Genomic DNA, 20,606 nt, shown 5'->3' with positions numbered 1-20,606 from the left:
AGAAAGCTGGCCACGAGCCAGCGTCGCCGCAGCAGAAGGCTGAACTGCTCTCTGGACGTCGCTCTGAGGACAACACAGTGCAAAACCTGGCACGGATACTGGAGTGCACAGACCAACAAAAAGTAGCAGTGACGGAAGGAGAGAGTAAGAAACCGCGGACAGAATATTGATGAGGTGACGTTATCCTGCAGTGGAAGGCTACTTGTTTTACGACAATGGCAACGTGTAATGTGAGGAATGTAAATTCATTACAGAAAGTCTTGGAAGAGGGACAGGTCACATGATGTCATAAGGGTTTTCCAACAACTCTGCTGGCAGAAGCTGTTTGGAAACTTTATCACCAACAATCATATGATCGTGACAATTTGCCATCTAATGTCACAGCTTTTGCCCCTGTTTAATATCCTGTATAGTGACAATATTCATTTACAATCTGTGTATTTTAAAGGGGGGCAAGAATTAAAGAACTATTATGAGCTCTGTGATACATCATTCACATCTCGATGGTGACAGTTTGTGCCACAATTTAAGACATGTTTCTTTAAGACAATGAAGCTGAAAGTGGATTTCTGTGTATTTAAATACATACTCAAATAGGTATTTTTTGATATTTACTTTCCACTTGCTCAACAGATGATACAGGCATATAGTGCATAAATAATAATAAGATAGTATACACACATACACAATAAAATACATGTATACACAATAATAATACTACATACAGATATATGAAAAAACTGTTTAAAATTACATGGCAGTGATTGATTACTACTGGTGTTTATCACCCATGATGTGATGTGTATCATATATAAAAAAATATTATTATTATTATTATTATTATAATGAGAAAAAGAAGAACTGCCACTGCAATATTTCCCTGACTGACTTGACTTAGATGCAATTCTACATTTCATCCAGCAGATGGCAATGCTGCACTTCTTTGCAAACCATCATGGTGTCAAATCAAAAACAGGGCTCAGTTGATTCTAAGTAACATACAAATCGTGTGATTACATCAAGCACACAACATCACACAACAGCTGCACAATCCTGAATTTAAGATGCATTTTTGCATGAGACATTGTTTGACCCAGACGGTGAAAAACATCACCTCATCTTTTGTTTTGTTTTTCTTTGATCCCAATGGTAAAATCACTGCAGTGAAGTGCAACGCTTAGGACAAGAGGGTGCATGAGGACATGGTGTGTGAGTGGAAGAGAGCGGAGGAAAAAAAAAAATCTGAAAAAAAACGAGGCAGGGCCATGTTATGAGGCAAAGGGGACCAGAGGCGCTCTGCTGACAGATTGGAGAACTGACAGAATGCATCGTCCACACTCTCCTCAGTCAAGGGAACCATCCCTCTCTCTCTCTCTCTCATCCACCTTTTCAGCCTCTCTGTCGGCACCTTGGTGCTCCTCTTCCTGAAGCCTTCAACCTTGACAGCCTCATCTCACCCTTTCTTTTCCTCAACAAAAGCTTCCCTTCCTCTCGCCTCAGCCTCGCCCACTTCTGCGACTACCTTAAGTGACTCCACGTACCCCAGATGTCCACTGGCTCTTGCATCACTGAGACATCCACGCTCTCTGCTGCTGCCATTTGGCATTTTAAAAGCCGTGTGTGTGTGTGTGTTTGTGTGCGTGGGACACAGTCATCTCTCGTTGAACACTAATTGCAGTATAGTGACTGCAAGAGGATTCACGTGGGATTAAAGCAGTGGAGTGGAACTACAGGCCTGCAGGTTTTTCCCTCGCATTATATGAGTTTGTTTTCAGGTTAAAGATGGGCGGAAACGAACAACATATGTTGTGTTTCACCTGATTTCCTGCACCACATATTCATAAATATAATACAGTTGTGCACCAGGGGCAATAACATGCAGAATATCTTTATCTATGTCTATTTATCTATCTCCCTTTTTCTTTAACTTTTTCGTGTTTTGCACTGTAAACACACATACTCCACTTGCACAGGGAATGCACTGCAAAAATATATCTCGTGTTTTTATAGCGCTCATTACAACGCTCCTACTTCCTGTGCTTTCATTTGCACCATTACAGATGACAGAGTTGTTTGTCATCTTTAGTGCCGTCAGCTGGGCTTCTCTCATCACGACGAGGAGGTGTGAGAAAAGAAAGAGGAGAGGGATGAGCAGAAGAGGGGGAGGAGGGGCAGATATTACACTGGATTCACACACAAGAGCCACTGTTTTTGCACCAGAACGATGCAATCTTGAGATGAGAACGTCAAAGGATCGTTTCAGGGGGTGAAAATGAAAGAGAATAATCTCATATTAAAACCTATTTCTCAAAATAAAAGGTACAAAGTGCAGTCTAGACAAAGGAATTTACGATAAGTTATTTGATAAGTTATGAAAAGTGTGCCCCACAAGGTGCTGGATGGCAGCGCTGGATGATAAATACTCTCAATTGTTTTCGTCGTTGTTTAGCCTAAATCATCTCAACCCATATTTCTTGAAAAGCAGCACAAGTGCGAGATGAGGCGGCTTGTTGGATAGATGTTGTTTTGCGACGCAGAGTGAATCACGATGAGCTATTTTTTGTGCTGCATTTCCCTGACAACATTTTCCTTTGGCTGCCCCTTCTGAACTTTGGAGGTTCTTTATTCCATTATAAGAAAGCATCCCCTTACTTGTAATTGTTGAGCTACATTTTCAAGGCCCAGAAATGTTCTAAACCTTGGATTTTCTGCTGTCACTTATAAACAGGCCTTTACGCAGACATTCTGACACACCAACAGTGCAACTCATAACATTAACGGAAAAAATAGCCAGAATAAAAGGCGGAAAACAGCTTTGCTCACGTTGTTTATATTACTTGAATAATGGTCGTTTCCCGGCGTGACACGATCATTAAGAACAAATATCATCACAAAGCAGCTGAGAAACAGCATTCATTATTTATTTTTGGGGGGAATTTATCATCTTCTTTTTTTGTATTTTCTTCTTAGAAATAAATGGAAGTGGCAAATAATCTATGTGTTCACTGTTTTCATTCTTTTGTTTCAAGAAGCATGAAAATACCAACAATAAGGCAAACACACTTACCTTCAAACACTGATGTTGTGCTGTCAAGCTCCAGGAAGTCACAGTTCACAAAGATATATATTTTTTTGCAAACAGCTCTTAAGGAATGACAGTCAGCTTTATGTAATGTTCAGAAACTGACAGGAAATTTCCCCAGTCTACATCTCCAGCAGTTAAATACAGTGACAGTAGGCTAATTCTCAAGCTACTGAGAAGACAAACGCTTGATAGCTTAGCAGCAGGCTACAAACAACCCATAATGCAACACTCTTTTTGGACAAGTGGCAGGTGCACACAGTCAGGTGATTGGCAGCCATGGCCATTTCCACTATGACCAATATGATGTGTTTTGCATCTTACTTTTGCAGAAACCTTAATAAAAAAACACAGAAAGGGTTATTTTTTTACACCAGTGTTATCATTCAGTGAATATCATTGTCATTTCAGGTGAATACAGATGAATTTAGTGATACTGTGAGAAGGAATTCAGCATTGTATCTAAAAATATCAGACTAGATTAGAGCCAGTCATAATTTAGTAATTTAAAGGTGCAGTGTGTAAAATTTATTTTTAAATTTGACAGAAATTTAAAGCTCCAATAGAGTGGTCCTATCGCACATATATGTGAGTTATAGAGGTCTACTTACATACATTAACTTGTTTTTATGGTAAAAAACCTCTGAGTTGCTGTAAATGAGCCGATAGAAATCTCTCCTCACGGAAAGTCTTGTGATTGGCCAATACCTGGAAGTGACGTTATTAGCACACCAGCTCTCAGAAGCGCAGCTCTCCCCTCTGGAACGGTGGATGCACTGCTACTCATTATCAAACATTGTTTTAACAATGTTTAAAAATAGCTTCATCATGACTCCCCGCCGCAGTCCCTTTTATGACTTTAACCCGTAGTCAGAAGATACTGTCTCTCGTGAAACACCTCCCCAACGGATGTTATTCTTCTTCTGCGGTTCAATGTACGCAACCGGATGTGCCCGGACTAGTGCCTGGAGCAGGGGGATCCGCTGTTCAGGAGAACCGCTGTTTACGTAACCGGACCGGGTTTTTTTAGAGATCTCGCTGAGCCCGACATTACAATAAAACACAGCGTTCTCAGCAGTGGCTGAACTGTTTGTTTCGAACCTTCAGGGCTTCTTAAACGAGGGAATAGCGCAGATACACACTAAAAAACAGAGTTAATTGGGAGCTTTAAAGTAAAACGTTTGGTGTCGTGGTTAGCATGCGTGTGCATGGGTTTTCTTCGGGTTTCCTTCCGCAGCAAAAACATGCAGATTTGGCGATTAGGCAGATTGGACATTGCAAATTGACCGTAGGTGTGTGTGAGAGTGAATGGCTGGAGTGAGTGAGCGAGTAATTATATTTACTTTTAGGACAAAGTGTGCAATTGTTTTTAATGAGTTTTGATGCAAACTGAGGGCTACATACGTTCTCCACATGGGGTGAGGTGAGGGATATTCAGGTGCAACATGTTACTTCCCCAATAAATGCTACATGTTACACAATTTTCACAAAAAAATTATCTGTGCTTATGAAAGTTAATAGTCAATACTCCGGTATTAGTCATAGCATTTTGAACAGACAGAACTCCTTGAGTTATTTTGCTTTTCCTTTTCTCTGCGAGATGCTGTTTCACTGATTAATGCACCCGACATTATCATTTGTAAGTCAACATTGTTTAACTGTCCACACAGACACACGAACAAACACACACAAAGCACTTCCACTCCCACAGACCCCAGTTCCAAACTGAAACATTATAAACGAGAACATTTATTTTGCGGTAGTGCAGTGTTTTATAGATGGCAGCAGTAAATTAAACCAGAGCTGTTTCCATAGCAATGCATTCCCAATAAAAAAAAAAAAAACTGCTGCAGTCATAACAGACTGATGACTTCACACGAGTGTCTGATGAAAAAGGAGCTTATTTGAACACACTGCTGAGACTCAAGGACACATTCCTCTTGTTTATATGATCAGTGAAACTCAAATAGTCAAAAGCATTAAACTGTTCTCCTTTCTAATTGATGGACCAACATCAGCTAAATGTAAGCTAAAGTCAGTCCCTATACAGCCACACAGATAATAAAGGTTATTGGGCCCGAGTAAGTAACCATTCATTTAGTTGGACTTAGGAACTAAATCTTGAGACTGAGAGAAAATTTAAAGCAGCTATTTACATGACTAACTTAACAATGTGTGCATTAAAAGAACTCCAATGCAAATCCAGCTGCATCCCAAGAGTGGAAGAATTGGCCAGAATGGATTTTATGGGCTGAACAACAACAAACACTAAAGAACTCTAAAGTAAATGCAACAAAAACAAAAGTTCAATGCAGAAACTATTCACGTTGTGTATTAGTCCTCGCGCTCGTTGTGCGTTCAAATAAGTCAAGGAGGCAAAAAAGGTTAACCTTCATGGACGACGCGGGAGACATTTTAGCAAAGGGGGCTAAGAAAAGCTTTAGTGATGAGCAGGCAGGCCCTGTCTGAGTGTGTGATAGTCAGAAGACAAGCAGTTGGCCTCTCTCAAAGCCCTGCGTAAATCTATCTGCATGCCATTTAGAGTGCTGGCCTGACCTAAATGTCAGAGCAACATTTGAGTGAACCATATTACTCTCTCTCACACACACACACACACACACACACACACACACACACACACACACACACACACACACACACACACACACACACACACACACACACACACACACACACACACACACACACACACACACACACTCTTTCTCAATCATTTTTCATTCCCTCAGTGATGCTGGTCTTACAATGGGGTTAAATCACTGAGACACAGCTCAGGGTGTCTGCTCATTCCAATGGCCCTAAAGGCTCCCATAAGACCAGTTAAATAGGAATTGAATGGGGGGAAAAGTGCCTCCAAAGGTTATTTTGTGTGTTGCTGAACCATGTGGTGAAGGGCATTGAAAGCCCACTAAACAAAAACTCATTTTGGTTCAGTTTTCTCAGTAGAAATCTAATAGCTATAATGGCATGATTGAGCTGTCGTTATTGGAGAAAGAAGAATCTCCTTTGTTGTATAACGATGGACTCACATACAAAAGGGGATGTAGTTTGACCTGACACCTACAATAATACTGGTGTCCTCATATGTGCCATGCTTTTATTGTTTTTTATTCCTTTAAAAGGATACTTAAAGGTAGGGTGGGCGATGATTTTTGACTGTATTGCTTAAAATTGTGACCAATTAATTAATGCCTTGTCTCAAAAGTGAAAAATGTCAGTCACCTATGGTAAAAACACCACCCAATCATATCGAATGGCCTGAAGTAATTAATTGAATCGTGATGCATCAATCAAGCTGCCATCTGAACCCTCCCTCCCTCCTATGTGTAACCTTCTTCGCGCATGCTCAGAAAACAACACCAGAGACAGTTGCAGCATTGTTGAAAAACAGGTGAACATCGGTGCTGTGTTTGAACAGTGGGCAAAAGTGATGCCAAGGTGGCCCTGGACAGGTGGGTTCACTTTATGTCTTTGGGATCTTTTAAAGGTCCAATATTATGCAAAATCAACTTTTTAATCATTTAAATCCTTATATTTGGGACTCTGGAGGTCCTATCAGTCGGGCAAAGTGTGAAAAAAGATGACTCACTCGTGTTTTTGTGGTCCTCTTCAGTCTAAGTACAGGAGATGAAACACGCCATGTTGACTTCCACACTCATTGGGACGTCCCAATACACTAAATTCCTGGAATTGTTGTCTCAGGGAGCTCTGCTTTGTCTGCAAAGGGACATGTTCATTAGGACATCAGGGAACTAGGTTAACTTGGAGAAATAGGGTATAATATGTCCCCTTTAAGAGTTTCAGTTGCTTTTCATGGCATCATGTCATTTGAACGAAAAGCTAGCATCACGCCGGAAAGTACCTGAAAGTTACCGATGCTGCGTTCTTCGTGGACAAGCGTTGCATGTTCCCATCGTTTGGAGGTGTAGCTTTGGAGGGAAGTCAAAATGCAGCCAGGATCTCCAACCTTACCTTTAAAAGACAAAATTGACCTCACGTTTTGGAAAGTAGGATCATTTCCCAAAGTTGTCTTTGCAACTAGTTGTCAACGAGTTGTCTCCTCATGGCCGACTGCTACTTCCAATCTAGTTCAGATTCTTCACTTTTCAAAGACTACATCCCTTTTTTACATACAGTCTGTGTATAACACCCATTTTTCATTGTTGGATAAGTCATAGAGATTTCATTGCCTACTCTTCACCGTGCAATAGGATTTTGAGGCCAAGAGTTTTGGCCAGAAGGGACAGATTTCTGTATGATTCATTCAGTGAGTCTGCAGCCAAGAAACTGTGTCATGTGTCGTGCCTGTGCGCCATGTGCTCGTGCTCGTTCGTGCGTCGCTCTGCGCTTATGTGTGAAGCGCCGTTGCTCTCGCATGCCGTGCCCATAGCGGTACATCGTTGCATGTGTAGGTGTGTGTGTGAGGGTGTGGCGTGTGCGAAAGAACTCTGCAAAATGTGGTATCCTAAGTGTGTGCCTCCAAGACTGTGTGTGTGTGTGTGTGTTGTGTTATATGGCCATGTGTGGGCAGTTAGGATTACACAAACAGCGCACCATATTGAGAGACAACATATTGTTGGCAGCCGCAAACTCGCACAAATGGGTTTCGCGGTGGAGCCTTCTCCTTCTCTCACTGTGCATCTCTCTTTCTGAGAAAAGGTCACACACAGAGAAGGGTATTTCTGTCTGTTTTGATTATGCTTTAATCTTTTTGTGCGCGTGTGTTTGTTTTTTTCCTCATTGTGTTTTTTTTTCTTTTACCCTTGCATTTCACCCGGAGAGCACTTCCATACAACTGAATCACATCATGGCATTGCAATAATAAAACCCTCTAAATTCATTTCATTTAGGTTACCTGACACTGAAAAGTGACGCTTTATCACTCTCATTTATTTCCCCAACAACTGTGCTTTTCACCTTGCTCTTGTTGCCAAACACCTTCTTTCATTTTCATCCCGCCCGTGTCCCTATTTTACCTCCCTTTCCCCCCTCCTTCTCTCCTTTCCTCTCTTCCCTCAAACACACTTTTCTGCCTCCAACCTTCTTTGTTTTCTCCCGCAGAAGGAGTTGCCACATAAGGCAGCTGCACCGATACTGTAATCACACCTACAGACGCACACAATGTGATGTTAATGACATACAACACAGATGAAACGCACTACTGCAGGTTGAGGAGGAATGTTTAAGAGGTCAGGTGAAGATTGTGGAAGGCATAATTGATGAGGAGCTGCAGGCCACGTGGGAAAAATCTGGTAAATAGTGGGCAGGGATCGCAAAACAAAGAAGACATAAAGACAAAATGAATTTGAGACGTGTGGTGTCGATGGGTAAAAGGGATTTTTTTTTTTTTGTTGACATAGATTTTAAACTATATCAGGAAAGTAGGATATGACAGATCAGAGGATGAGTTGTGTACACTGCTGCTGGGGATGAAGTGACCCTGAATCAAATCAATTTTTCTGCTTCCATAAATCTGTCTGTGTGTCTGTCCTGTTGGTATGTGAGCGTGACAGTATGGTGTAGTATGTGAGCGTGCGGGACTGAAATGTTCGAAACAGTTTGGTTAATGGTGTAATGTGTAAAAAAATCAAATTTATTTAATAATTGGTTCCCAATTTATACACATGCAGTTCCTGCGAGCTTGCCGCGTGTCTCCCTTCTGCTTTCTGTCAAAGTCTTTTGAACACTGTCTCTATCTCTCTCACACACACACACACACACACACACACACACACACACACACACACACACACACACACACACACACACACACACACACACACACACACACACACACGCACATCTTGCAGAAGGCCCTGTGTGAACCAAGGAGTCTCCTGGGTCTGATTAATGCTCTCTCTGCAGGACTCCCAACGGGAAATCAGCCACACTACACACTCACACAGTCATGTATGCGTTGCTGTGCTTTGCTTTATGCGCTCACACACACACACACACACACACACACACACACACACACACACACACACACACACACACACACACACACACACACACACACACACACACACACACACACACACACACCACACACACACACACACACACACACACACACACACACACACACACAGTGCTGCTCAGCCTTGCTACACGCACACAAGCTGCCACATACCGCGCTAGAAGCATGGGAAACGGCTAACAACGTTTTGCCTCCAGTGCTAACAAGGCCAAACGAGAGGACGCGTTCTATAAACAGTAGCAATTTGCTCCTTCGTCAGTGTGTGCGAGCGCGTAAGTCACGGAGAAACGCGTCGTCTCGCGTGTCCCGATCTGACGCTTTGCAATCGCTCGACTCGTTTTTGTCACTGCATGATTTTAGAGAAGGACGCAGAGGCGTCTATAGAAATGTAAACACAGGTGTTTGATGTATTCATACATGAGGAGGCTTCTGCAGATCTTTGCGTATATTCCATTTTGCACCAAAATAAAAAAGTACATTGTACAGAAACACGTTCTGATTTATACATACGTACAGTGCACTGAGGGCAGATTCTAATGAGGCTGGGATTAATGTTGAGGATTTGTCAAGGACAGTGAGATACTGACCCATACTGTAAGATGAAACTTTAATGAGGACACCATACTGGATTCTTTGCAAGAGTGGAACCTTTTGCAAACATGTCAATTATGCACATTTTCCAGGTGTGGCATGTGAGCACGAAGCATTAGGTTGAGCGATGTTGAGGTCGAACGCCAATCCCTCCTGAATCTGGATGAGTTACAATGAGTTACAAGTGTGCATGGACACCTTTGGAGGAGTCTGTGTGTGGGTTTTCTCCAGGTTTTCCCAGTTCACTGGAGGTTAATTGGGACACTAAATACGCTACGTGGCTGCTGGTACGCTAGGCTGCTTCCAGTAGGTCGTGTTGTCGTTGTGATTTCCCAGAGACACTAGTGAGTCAATTTTATCAATTTCCCGGGCGTGACTACAAAAAGCGGGATTCAAACCACGGTCGCCTGCAGCAAGGACTATAGCCTCAAGACATCGGGCAGGTTGGGTGCTCTACCATCTGAGCTAAACACTGCCCAAAATCTGCTCATTTATACTTGTAAAATTGACTCTACAACTTAGCACTTCACTTGCATCTCCAGGAAATCACAACGACAACACGACTTACCGGAAGCAACCCAGCTTACCAGCAGCCACGGTTGCTAGGCGGAAGTTCCATCTTGCACGTAGCCTATTGACTGTAGGTGTGATTCTAAGAGTGAATGGCTGCATGACGTCCAGGGTGTACCCACGCATTTCCCTATGTCAGTGACCCCCGCGACCCTCACATGGATAAAACTTTCTTCAATAAGACAGCTATTATCTCCTGCTGCATGAACTCACTTCACCACATGAGCACAACCTCTTCCTCTTCCTGCGGAAAAATATACAGTGGTTACTCCTTTTCCCTCTCACAGCCCCTCTCACTGCTAACAAGAAGAGTGTAAGGAAAGACAGGCCTGCTACGGTTCACCGGCTACAAGGCTTGCGAAATGTGAGAGGATAGACTTATGTGTGTGTGTGTGTTATGTACTGTAAATGTGTGTGCGTGCGGGTACAGTTGAAGTAAAGGGAGAAGGAGAAAGCAGCCTCTGTAAGTCCAGTTTCCCTCATTGCGTTTTTTTTACACCAATTGATTACAGCTTGAGTGACAAGCGAGGGGAAACAGCACCTCAGCCTGCTGCTGTCAGCTTATGTGAATATCTGTCTCGCTCTTTCTCTTACACACACACACACACACACACCCTCCGTCCCTTTCCTGTCCTCACTTCCCTTCCTTGTAACATTTCGCAACACCTCCCCCCCCCCCCCCGTGCCCCACCGGACATCAGGTGAGTTTAAGAGGACACTTTAATAACAAGACAGAAGCTTTTCCTCTGGGTTGGCAGTGAAGCAGCAGCTGTAAGAGCTGCATCAGAAAGCAGACGAATGAACGCCGCGGAGCCCCGTCTGTCAAAAACCCCATCAGGCACGTTACATACCATAATCGCTCGGCGTCGGCGGGTGCCTGTGTACCTTGTTGGTGAGCAAGAGCAAGAGGGGGTGGAGAGTGAAAGCAGCTTACAATGGGACTGCTGTGTTGCCATGGTGACTGTCTTTGCATTGAATTGATAGAAGAAGAAAAAAGATGCTCGGATTCCACACAATTTGCTGTTTTTTTTCTTCTCTTCATCCCCTCAGGATCGTGTTCCTCTCTTTAAGTCTCGTGTGTACATTGCCCCACACTATCTTCACATAAAAACCTTGTGTGTTTTTTTTTTAACCATTTCCAGGTACACAACACACACTGTGCACCGTGAATTTATATCGCGGCTTTAATTTAATACAGCTGAAATAGGCAAAACAGGCGATGTAGGAATGTCAAGGTGGAAGCAACTTTTGACACAGCTTGAGGTCGTCTTTGAAGATTGACATGCCCCCGCGTCTCAAAGCCTTGCATCAGAACCTGTAGAGACCTCAGATCCCGTTTCCGTCAACCAACTCTCCTCTGTTTCCCCCCCACCTTCATCCTTTCTTGATGGGGCAGATAACGATAAAAGTGCAAGGTCTTGTATGATGTGTCATTCCAATTATCCTTTGATCAAAATATCTCTTTGATATGAAATTAGACGGCTATAGCGCGTGAAAGATAAGCAGGTTTGTTTTTCTGTGTGCGCGGCGGCGCGCGAAAGAGAGACTCATTTCAGAGCACGACGTGATTAACATAACTACAACTGCAACGGCTCGGCTAAATGATGCCTTCGCCATGGTAACAGATGGGGTTTTAGAGTCTCCTGCACTGTACCTATGCTTATTTCCATGACAACGCTGTGTAACACTCCACAGTCGCCACCTAAAGAGTGCCAGCTAAGTGGCCAATTCAGTCCCCGCTATATTTTTTTTACCTCGATTATCAGCTCCGTTTTTTTCGTACAGTGAATGAAATTCTGTCAGGGTTCTTTTTTTGTATCTCTTCTGTCGACTCAAAGGGTTCAGCTCAGTCCAACAGTATGCACTGATATAAACACAGGTGTCAGGTGTGACCATTGTGGCGGTAACACGACAGAATACTCATTTACCTCCAGAAAAAAAGAACTCCAGCTGCACGACTGAGAAATAACGGTGTGAAAAATAAATGCATTTGCAAAAACGTTTGTTCTCTTTGCCTCTGCTATCTTGTTCTGTCTGATTTCTCCCTCCTCAAAAAAACCAGGGGGGATTCCATTTGACGGAGCGAGACTCTGGGAGACAAAAGAAACTAAAACAGGAGAGACAGATAGATAGATTGAGAGAAAGAGAGCGAGAGAGAGACGATGGAGGGTGATAACATGAGAGGTGCCCTCCATACGCCGCACGATTTGTCTTTTAACGGTAACCCAGCAGGCATGGCGCCAACGGCAGCTCACGCTCGATCCGATGCGCAGAGGGTTTCCACGGCTACCCCTAGCCTTTTCATCCCATAACTGCGTTCCATCACCCACTTTTCTGTCTTTCTCTCCTCCTCCTCCTCATGGACCCGCCCTCTCCTCTGCTTTGGAATAGAAGTCAAACGGCTAATAAGCAAGGCGGCTATTTCACACGATAGCCGTAGCGCATGTTTACATTCCGTTTCACACTGTGCCCACTTAACCTCACTGTACGTTGCATTCTATCAAGGGATGTGAATCCACAAATACTTGTAATCATTCTTCATACGAGACGATAATAATCAAAATGCAAATGTACATGTACGCAAAAAGGACTTTTAAGTACATTGGAAATATGAATTTTTCAATTTACATAGTGCATTGAATACAGCTAAAAGGTCCTTTAAATGTCATTCTATGCAGTTATGCTGCCTCATGGCACTCCGGTCCAGTGCACTGTTGGACTGCAGCCACCCACTCACTCTCTCTCCTGCAGCTGCATTATCTATTCTACAGCAAAGCATCACTGAATCAAAGAGAGTTAATGTTCTGTGAGATTTTATTAAATTACATTTAGGCTTCTATATGCGATAACGTCCGCATGCTGTGTTTGATAATATGCACGAGTTGTACTACTTCAAGAGCACACCTTCACGAAAGTGATTGTGAGCCAGGGAAATAATCAGCATGCGCAACCCTTTAACACCGAGCGTATCGCAGACGACGCGTTTGCGCAAGTGCACTTTGCATTTCCGTAATTACGCTATGTTAAGCTGAGAAGTTGCACGTCAAAGTCATTATGCGTGGTTATTACGGTAATTTCACTCACGCTTGTTGCAGGAAGCCGGAGAAGAGAAGAGAGATGGAAAAACACCTGAACATAGTTTCATTTCGTCTCAACCGTGGCTCAAATGACAATAAAATCCACTTTTGACAATGGAATCACATGAGATCACATTTCAGACAGTCATACCGGCAAAAAAGGGGAAAAAAGGGTCAGGAATGATTTGAGGTTCACGCTAATAAACGACACAAATTATTTTACAGCAGGCCCTTCGATTGACTGGCGACCTTTTGCGATACGTCAGCTGGGATCGACACGAGTGACCCCGCGACCCTCGTGTGTGGAGGATAAAGCGGTGAATTAATTCATGAATTTTACAGCATGGGGCTGTAAATCACCCTTTGACACACACGTGCGGTCATTTCTAAATGCAAATTTACTCGCTGTAGACGTATATATGGGCAGAAATATTGCCCATGCACTACAGATGCAAAAAAACCTTATTTCACAGAAAAATAAAAAAATAAGCTTTTGTGTGGCCATTTAGTGCAAAACTGAAGAATGTTTTTAAAAATATCTTTCGGGAATAAAGTCATAATGTTATGATAATAAAGTATTATTCAAGGAGAATCTCAGATTGTGGAGCACTCTGTGAAGTTACATTTTGATTTGGGGCTTCACAAATACAGAAAAACACAAAATGTTTTTGTCGCATCAGCACCACGTTATCTTTAGCATCAGGACTTTGAAAAGATAGTGAAAGAAACTGGAGAAAGAATCACACTTGGAAATCCATGCAGTGGTCGACTGCAAGGATAACGCTGGTTAGCTGCTGCAATTTACTAATAATTCATTAGATAATGATAAAAAAGGGAACTTTATTCTCATAAAATTACATCTTTATTCTTGTAATAAGAATTTTTTTAATGTTACGAATTTATTCTTGTAAAATTAAGACTGTATTTTTGTAACATTATGACTTTTTGCTTGTAATATTATGATCTTCAGTTTGGTCGTAATAGGCTAAAAATCACCATTATTTGAATCATCAGAGGCATGCAGAAAGCACTTCTACTCACAGCTGTGTATTATGCATGAAAATGTGTCCATATATTATTGCAGGTGACCATAGAATATGCATTTAATACAGTAATACAGGGCCTTAATGTCTGCATAGATCAGGGCAAGCTGTAGTTTTAGCTTTTTATTCAAGCCAATAAAATCCAGATCTTCGTCTGCATTTAGATGTTTGATGTGTGGCTGCTGTGAGAAGTGGCACACTCGGATCATTAATCAGACTCGACGGCACAGTGGGTAGCAGGCGAGCCACAGGAGAACACTAATGCATGCAAATGTATACTCGTTTTGGGGGCAGGTTGAGCCAAGGACAGAACCTCGCCAGGAACAGAGAGAGAGAGAGAGGGAGAAAAAGAGAGGAAGACTGACACAGAGCGAGAGAGAGAGAGAGAAAACGTGTCACACAGAACCAGCCTCGTCATTCTTCTGTGATCGAGTACAATTAAAGCATTCACGGAATTCAAATTCAAACAGAAGCAAATTGGCAGGAATGTTCTCCATGACTTTAAAGTCTTAGCAAAGACGTATTATATGCTGTGATATGGAATCACAGTAACAGTATCAGCTGCTGTATTATCCTCCTCCAGAGTCTTAACGGGTGAGACGAGGATTGCCAAACAAGCTTCTAAATAAGACATCACTGGCAAAAAAAAACGGAGTATGAGTTGATTTGAGGCCAACTGAGGGCACAGCTTAGTATTCTACCCCCTTATTATTCTGCTCGATGTTTGAGTCTCATTATGGCGGGGATTGTACCTTGGTGGAGATAACCTTGCATGACTTTTTGAGATGAACCTTTAAAAAAAAGCAGCTTGGGAAAGTGAATGGAGAGATGATATCAGTGCTGGTGGGCAGGATGCTGATGCCCACCAGCACTGATATCAGCATCAGAAGCATGATAAAAGGCTCACAGGCTCACTTTGACAGGGTTTTTTTGTTTGCGTCACTTATAAAAGCGTATAAAACAAACATTTTGGTGCCAGAGTATGAGTCACTGTATTATACAGTCATGCGGATGAATCTGTAAAACACTAAGGGGTTCAATGAGTATCCAGTCTGGTCATGAGGGAAAAAAAATCTGACTATGTGGGAAATTAGTTAATAATCATAAAACGTGGTAATATTACGAGCATAAAGTTGTAATATTATGAGAATAAAGTTGTGACATCACAAGAATAAAGTCAACGTTTTGAGAATAAAGTCGTAAAATTACTAGAATAATGTTGCAACATTACGAGAATAAAGTCCTAATATAACGAGAATAAAGTTGTAATATTATGAGAATAAAGTCGTAACATTATTAGAATAAAATAGTAACATTATGAGAATAAAGTACAATAAAAATAAATAAAAATAATAAAATAAAAATATTCATGATGATATTTCATAGAATTTCAAAGTAAAAGTATTAAATTCATTAAAATGATTCATATAACTTTGGGTATTATTATTATTAGTAGTAGTAGCAGTAGTAGTATTATAATTAGAATAAAAACATTGCTCACATTCAGTACTAAAATCTAGCTACAGGTCGAGGGCCAGTTCTCATTTTAACTTGATATTAAGGGGCGGACCACATAAAATCAAGTGGGGGGCCATATGTGGTCCATGGGCCGCAAGTTTGAGCCCTCTGATGTAGATAATGACTGAGCTCAACAAGTCAACTGTAAGCTACACTGATAAATGATCAGTTGGCAGTGGAAATCAGTGAGGGTTTGGTTGGACACATGAATGAAGAGAAGCGGAAAAATCATCACGAGATCCCACGCGTGCCATAACCTTCCCGCACACGGAGTTCATGATGGGAAGCCCCATTTCAACCGGGAATAAGTCACATCCATTTCAATATTCTGTGCAGAGGATTATTCTCAGCAGTCCAATTTGTTCCTCGATCGCTTCGTGATGTCTTTGTTTGTCAAATATTATGTGTCACGGCGTGCCCGGCGTGCCAGCGCCTGTGTCACAGGAGCACATCTGTCCCACAGCTCGTGGCTCGTGTGTCAAGGTTTCGCTCTCAGGATGGAGGGCGGGATGAAAAGACGGAGTGAATGTGCATTGTTCTGCTCTCGCAAACAGGCCATTCAGGGACGGACCCTAGGGATTGGAGCCGTTTCAAGGTTGCATCCTGCTCTACTCTCTACCTCTCTCTTTGTGTGCTGTCTCTTTGTGTGTATATATATATATATATATATATATATATATATATATATGTATATATGCCTGAGTGCATGTTCTCAGTAATAAGAGAGAGTTTGTGTTAGGCCATGTGCCAGAGGTTGCCACAAGTCTCCCAGGTCAGATTGAGGGTCAACAGCTGTTGGCCAAGAACGTTCTTTGTGTTCATTTTTGCCTGGCACGTGAACAACATCGCTGACATGTGAGAAGAGGGGGGGGGGGGGGGGGACAAGACAGTGGGCTCATTAAACAGGCTTTAGTGGAGATGCTGAGCATTTATTACACCTCACTGCTCTGCACAAACATAGAACAATAACCGTGTTATACATCAGCGCTTCCGTTTACTGGCATTGGGGCAGCGTTAGGGCTCAGTGTGAACAAGAAAAGTCTGCAAAATGTCTTTCTCTTTGTCAACAGAGCGGAGACAGTTGGAAAACATACAGTAGTTTTCATTTGTTGGCCTGTTTTAAGACAAAGACTCAAATGCTATTTTAAAATATGTGTTATACTATTAAAATTTTAAATTTAAGGTGTTTATGTACAGCTACAGTGTTTTTTGTAAATTTTAAATTGCAGTAAACTGTAAATAACTGCCAGATATTGAATGTTATTATGGAGAAATGGGCAAAAAAAAGGGTAATTTTGAGGCTTATGTGTTAAATGGTTTAACTCAGTAGCGTTTTAACTGATGATGGTTCTCATGGTGTCATCATTCCTTTTATTATAGGTCCCATATAATGCAAAATCAGCTTTTTAATCATTTAAATCCTTATATTTGGGACTCTGGAGGTCCCATCAGTCGGCAAAGTGTGACAAAAGATGACTCACTCGTGTTTTTGTGGTCCTCCACAGTCTAAGTACAGGAGGTGAAACACACGCTTGACTTCCGCGCTCACTGGGACGTCACAAGGGCAACGATATCTGAAAACCGGAAGTCTGCGATAAGATAATCTATTCTTGGCTCCACAGTGCAGCACAGAGTTATACACAAACTTCCAGCCTCAGAGGATGTATCTGTCCAGTGGATACATGTTATATATGACAGCAATGTGCCTGCTAGAGCCTGCAAATGATCACTTTTCCAAATGCTAACTGCTGTTAGCTCCTGTCCCTTAAGTTTCGATTTACTTTTTTTTTTAAGGTGGATCTTTAAGGTGGACCAAAAGAGATAATACTAAACTGAGCGTTCTGAACAGGGCTGTTTTGTCAGGGTGATTGAACTGCTGTGGCGCTTCATCCTTAATGTATTTTGACCAAAGCATGTCACAGACATGTTCATTAGGACACCAGGGAACTAGGTTAACTTGGAGGAATAGGGTATAATATGAGTCCTTTAAAAACACATAGATGTGCAACAATCCAAGACATTTGGTCTTACCCAAGACCAGACAACTTACTTGGAAATATGCGTCAAGTTTGAATCCAATGCAAAAACCAATGTACAAATGTAGTGTTTCCTTTTATATGCAGAAAGTTGAATGGCAGTATTTGAATATCAGTCTTGGAGACAAGGTTGCTTGTGCAAAACGGAATTATTTTTAATAAGATGATTTTCAACAAGGCCGTAGAAATGTGGCAGCTCAATAACACAGGTGATAAGAATATATGTGCCTGTAAAATTGACCCATTCATTCGACAAACATGTAAAAACTTTTACTTTGACTTTTTATCATAGCCGTCAACTTTTAAACCTCACCGGCGGCTCGTGTTATTTGATAGAAAAGTTTCAAAGCAGCTTTGCAGTCGTAAAGTTCAAAAAATAATGGTGAAACTGCGGCTTCGTCATAAATTTTAATTAAGGAGTTTAACGCAGTAGATTTAATTTCTTTCCACACAGATTGTTCTCTCCTGCTCGGCATTGTTGAAATACATTATTTATCTCCCACTCCCTGTTGTTTTTATTGTTTGTTATTCAAGCAAGAAGTACTTACATGGAAATCGGCCTGAAGGATTTCACAGGTTGGCAGTTTGCATCTCCAATCAATGCCAGGACTCAACTATATCTACATAAGCCTTGTGTGCGAATTCATGTTTTTATAGACTGGAGCAAGAGCTTATACAAAGAAACCAGACAAAGCAATAAGATCCATTATTTCTTTGCATTGTAAATATTTCTTCCAGGCAGAGACGGTGGCAACAACATACAAATACATGCACGACGGAAAGAAAATTAATTAACAGAAGAACGTGGGAGAAAAGAACAGTGTGGGGGGGTTTCCGTTTTATCCCGATTTTAAATTAAACTCGAAAGACATCTCTGTTGTTGTGAAGAGGCTGTAGGGATTATATTATTTAATCCTCGACGTTGCTTTTCCCCCCTGTGTGTTCCCGGAGTCATCTCAGGAAACCTTGTGTGCAAGCAAGCACATCGAGACCAACACAAAGTGCAGACAGCCGGGCAACCCTGGCCTGTCCAATGTGAAACAGCGTATAGAGAAGGAATTACTTATGTAATATTTCTGCCCACGGACAAAAGGTTTGAGCTAAATTGAAGCAGTAACCCTGAGACTACTGGTCTTTTATCCAAGAAAGGAAACTAATGTGTGGGATATAACTCTATTGAAGATTGCACAATTGTTTGAAATGCTTTCCTTCTGACTAATATTCATCGGTGAACGATTATAAAAAGTGCAAGACCCTAATGCAGACGCGCCCAGGTTAAATAGATAAAACAAATTATCAGTCCACGGAATGAAGGTAAAGGTATGACATCTAAAGGTGCATTATGTAATAAATCTAAAGCAACTGGCCATAAAATCCTCCTAATATGTCACAGAGACTCAGGAATAATGTTCTTATAACAAACTGAACTCACCAACAACAACAGTACAGACAAAATATTCGCATTAAAAAAAACACTTTGCAGACTGCAAATCATGTTTATGTTTTGAAATCATGTTTTGGCATGTGGCGCCACCTACTGCCGTCTGACAACCATTGCAGTCAGTAGAGTCTCAGCTGCAGTGCAACCACGGGTTGCCAGTTACGTCAGAAAACGAAACCTAAAAGACCTCTGTATTTTGAATTTGAATGTAGTAACCGTTTTTGGCCACATTCTTACATATGGCACCTTTAAAGGCAAGTACAGAGTCAGGAAACAGGCAAAAATTATGTTTACGAAAGAAATCTCACAGCCAATTCCTTCTGGTTTCAGAAAGACCAGACAAACTGGCATGGGATAATGTGAAAGGGTGAGTATATACAGTTAGTCGACTTTGGTAGAATCTGAAGTCACCTTTTACAATATTACTTGAGTAAAAGTCTTAAAAGTATATGACATTTACTGTCCTTAAATATCAAAAGTGATTTGCTAACATAAAATGTACTGAAGTTTAAGAAGTAAAGGTATTTAAAAAAGATAGGAGTTAGAATTGAGCGATGATAGCTCAGTGGTAGAGGGAAAAGTTAGGGGAAATGTATTGGAGTAAAAGTACACAAAAAAGGCAATACAGTAACAACACAGTAGTCTGTGTATATCAAGGCAGGGTTGTGTAATGAAGGCACAGGAAGTACATGATCTGAACCGAGAAAACAAAATGAATACCGAAATAAAACAGGAAATCACTGATGACAGCTCTTGACTTATGCACTGAAGAATTTCATCCATCCATCTTCTACTACATGAGGGGGCGCTGGTGCCAATCCCAGCTGACATGGGCCGAAAGGTGCAGTACACCCTGGACAGGTCGCCTGTATATAGAATTTCAGTGTACAGAAATTCTAGTGACTTATTTAAAAGATACAGGCGAACTGTCCAGTGTGTACAACGCCTATCGCCCTATGTCAGCTGAGATTGGCACAGCAACCCTCCGGTGGAGGATAAAGAGGTAGATAATGGATGTATGGATTATAAGTAATGCTCTCTAAAGTGGCTCTTGTGAAAAAGCCTATTTCTTTCTTCATTATGTTGTTTTCTATGCCTTGAACAGACAGCATCTCACGGCTACTACCTTAAGAGCTGTGACTAATGCATACCCGGCTGAGTCACTACAACTAAATGGTCAAAATGTAACACTCCATTCCTCCAACTCTTATTACTTCTACTCACACGACGTCCTGTTAGTTTCA

Source organism: Microchirus variegatus, assembly GCF_963457635.1.
Source record: "Microchirus variegatus genome assembly, chromosome: 20".
In the NCBI taxonomy this organism is placed as follows: domain Eukaryota; kingdom Metazoa; phylum Chordata; class Actinopteri; order Pleuronectiformes; family Soleidae; genus Microchirus; species Microchirus variegatus.
Note: the sequence above shows the minus strand (reverse complement) of the source record.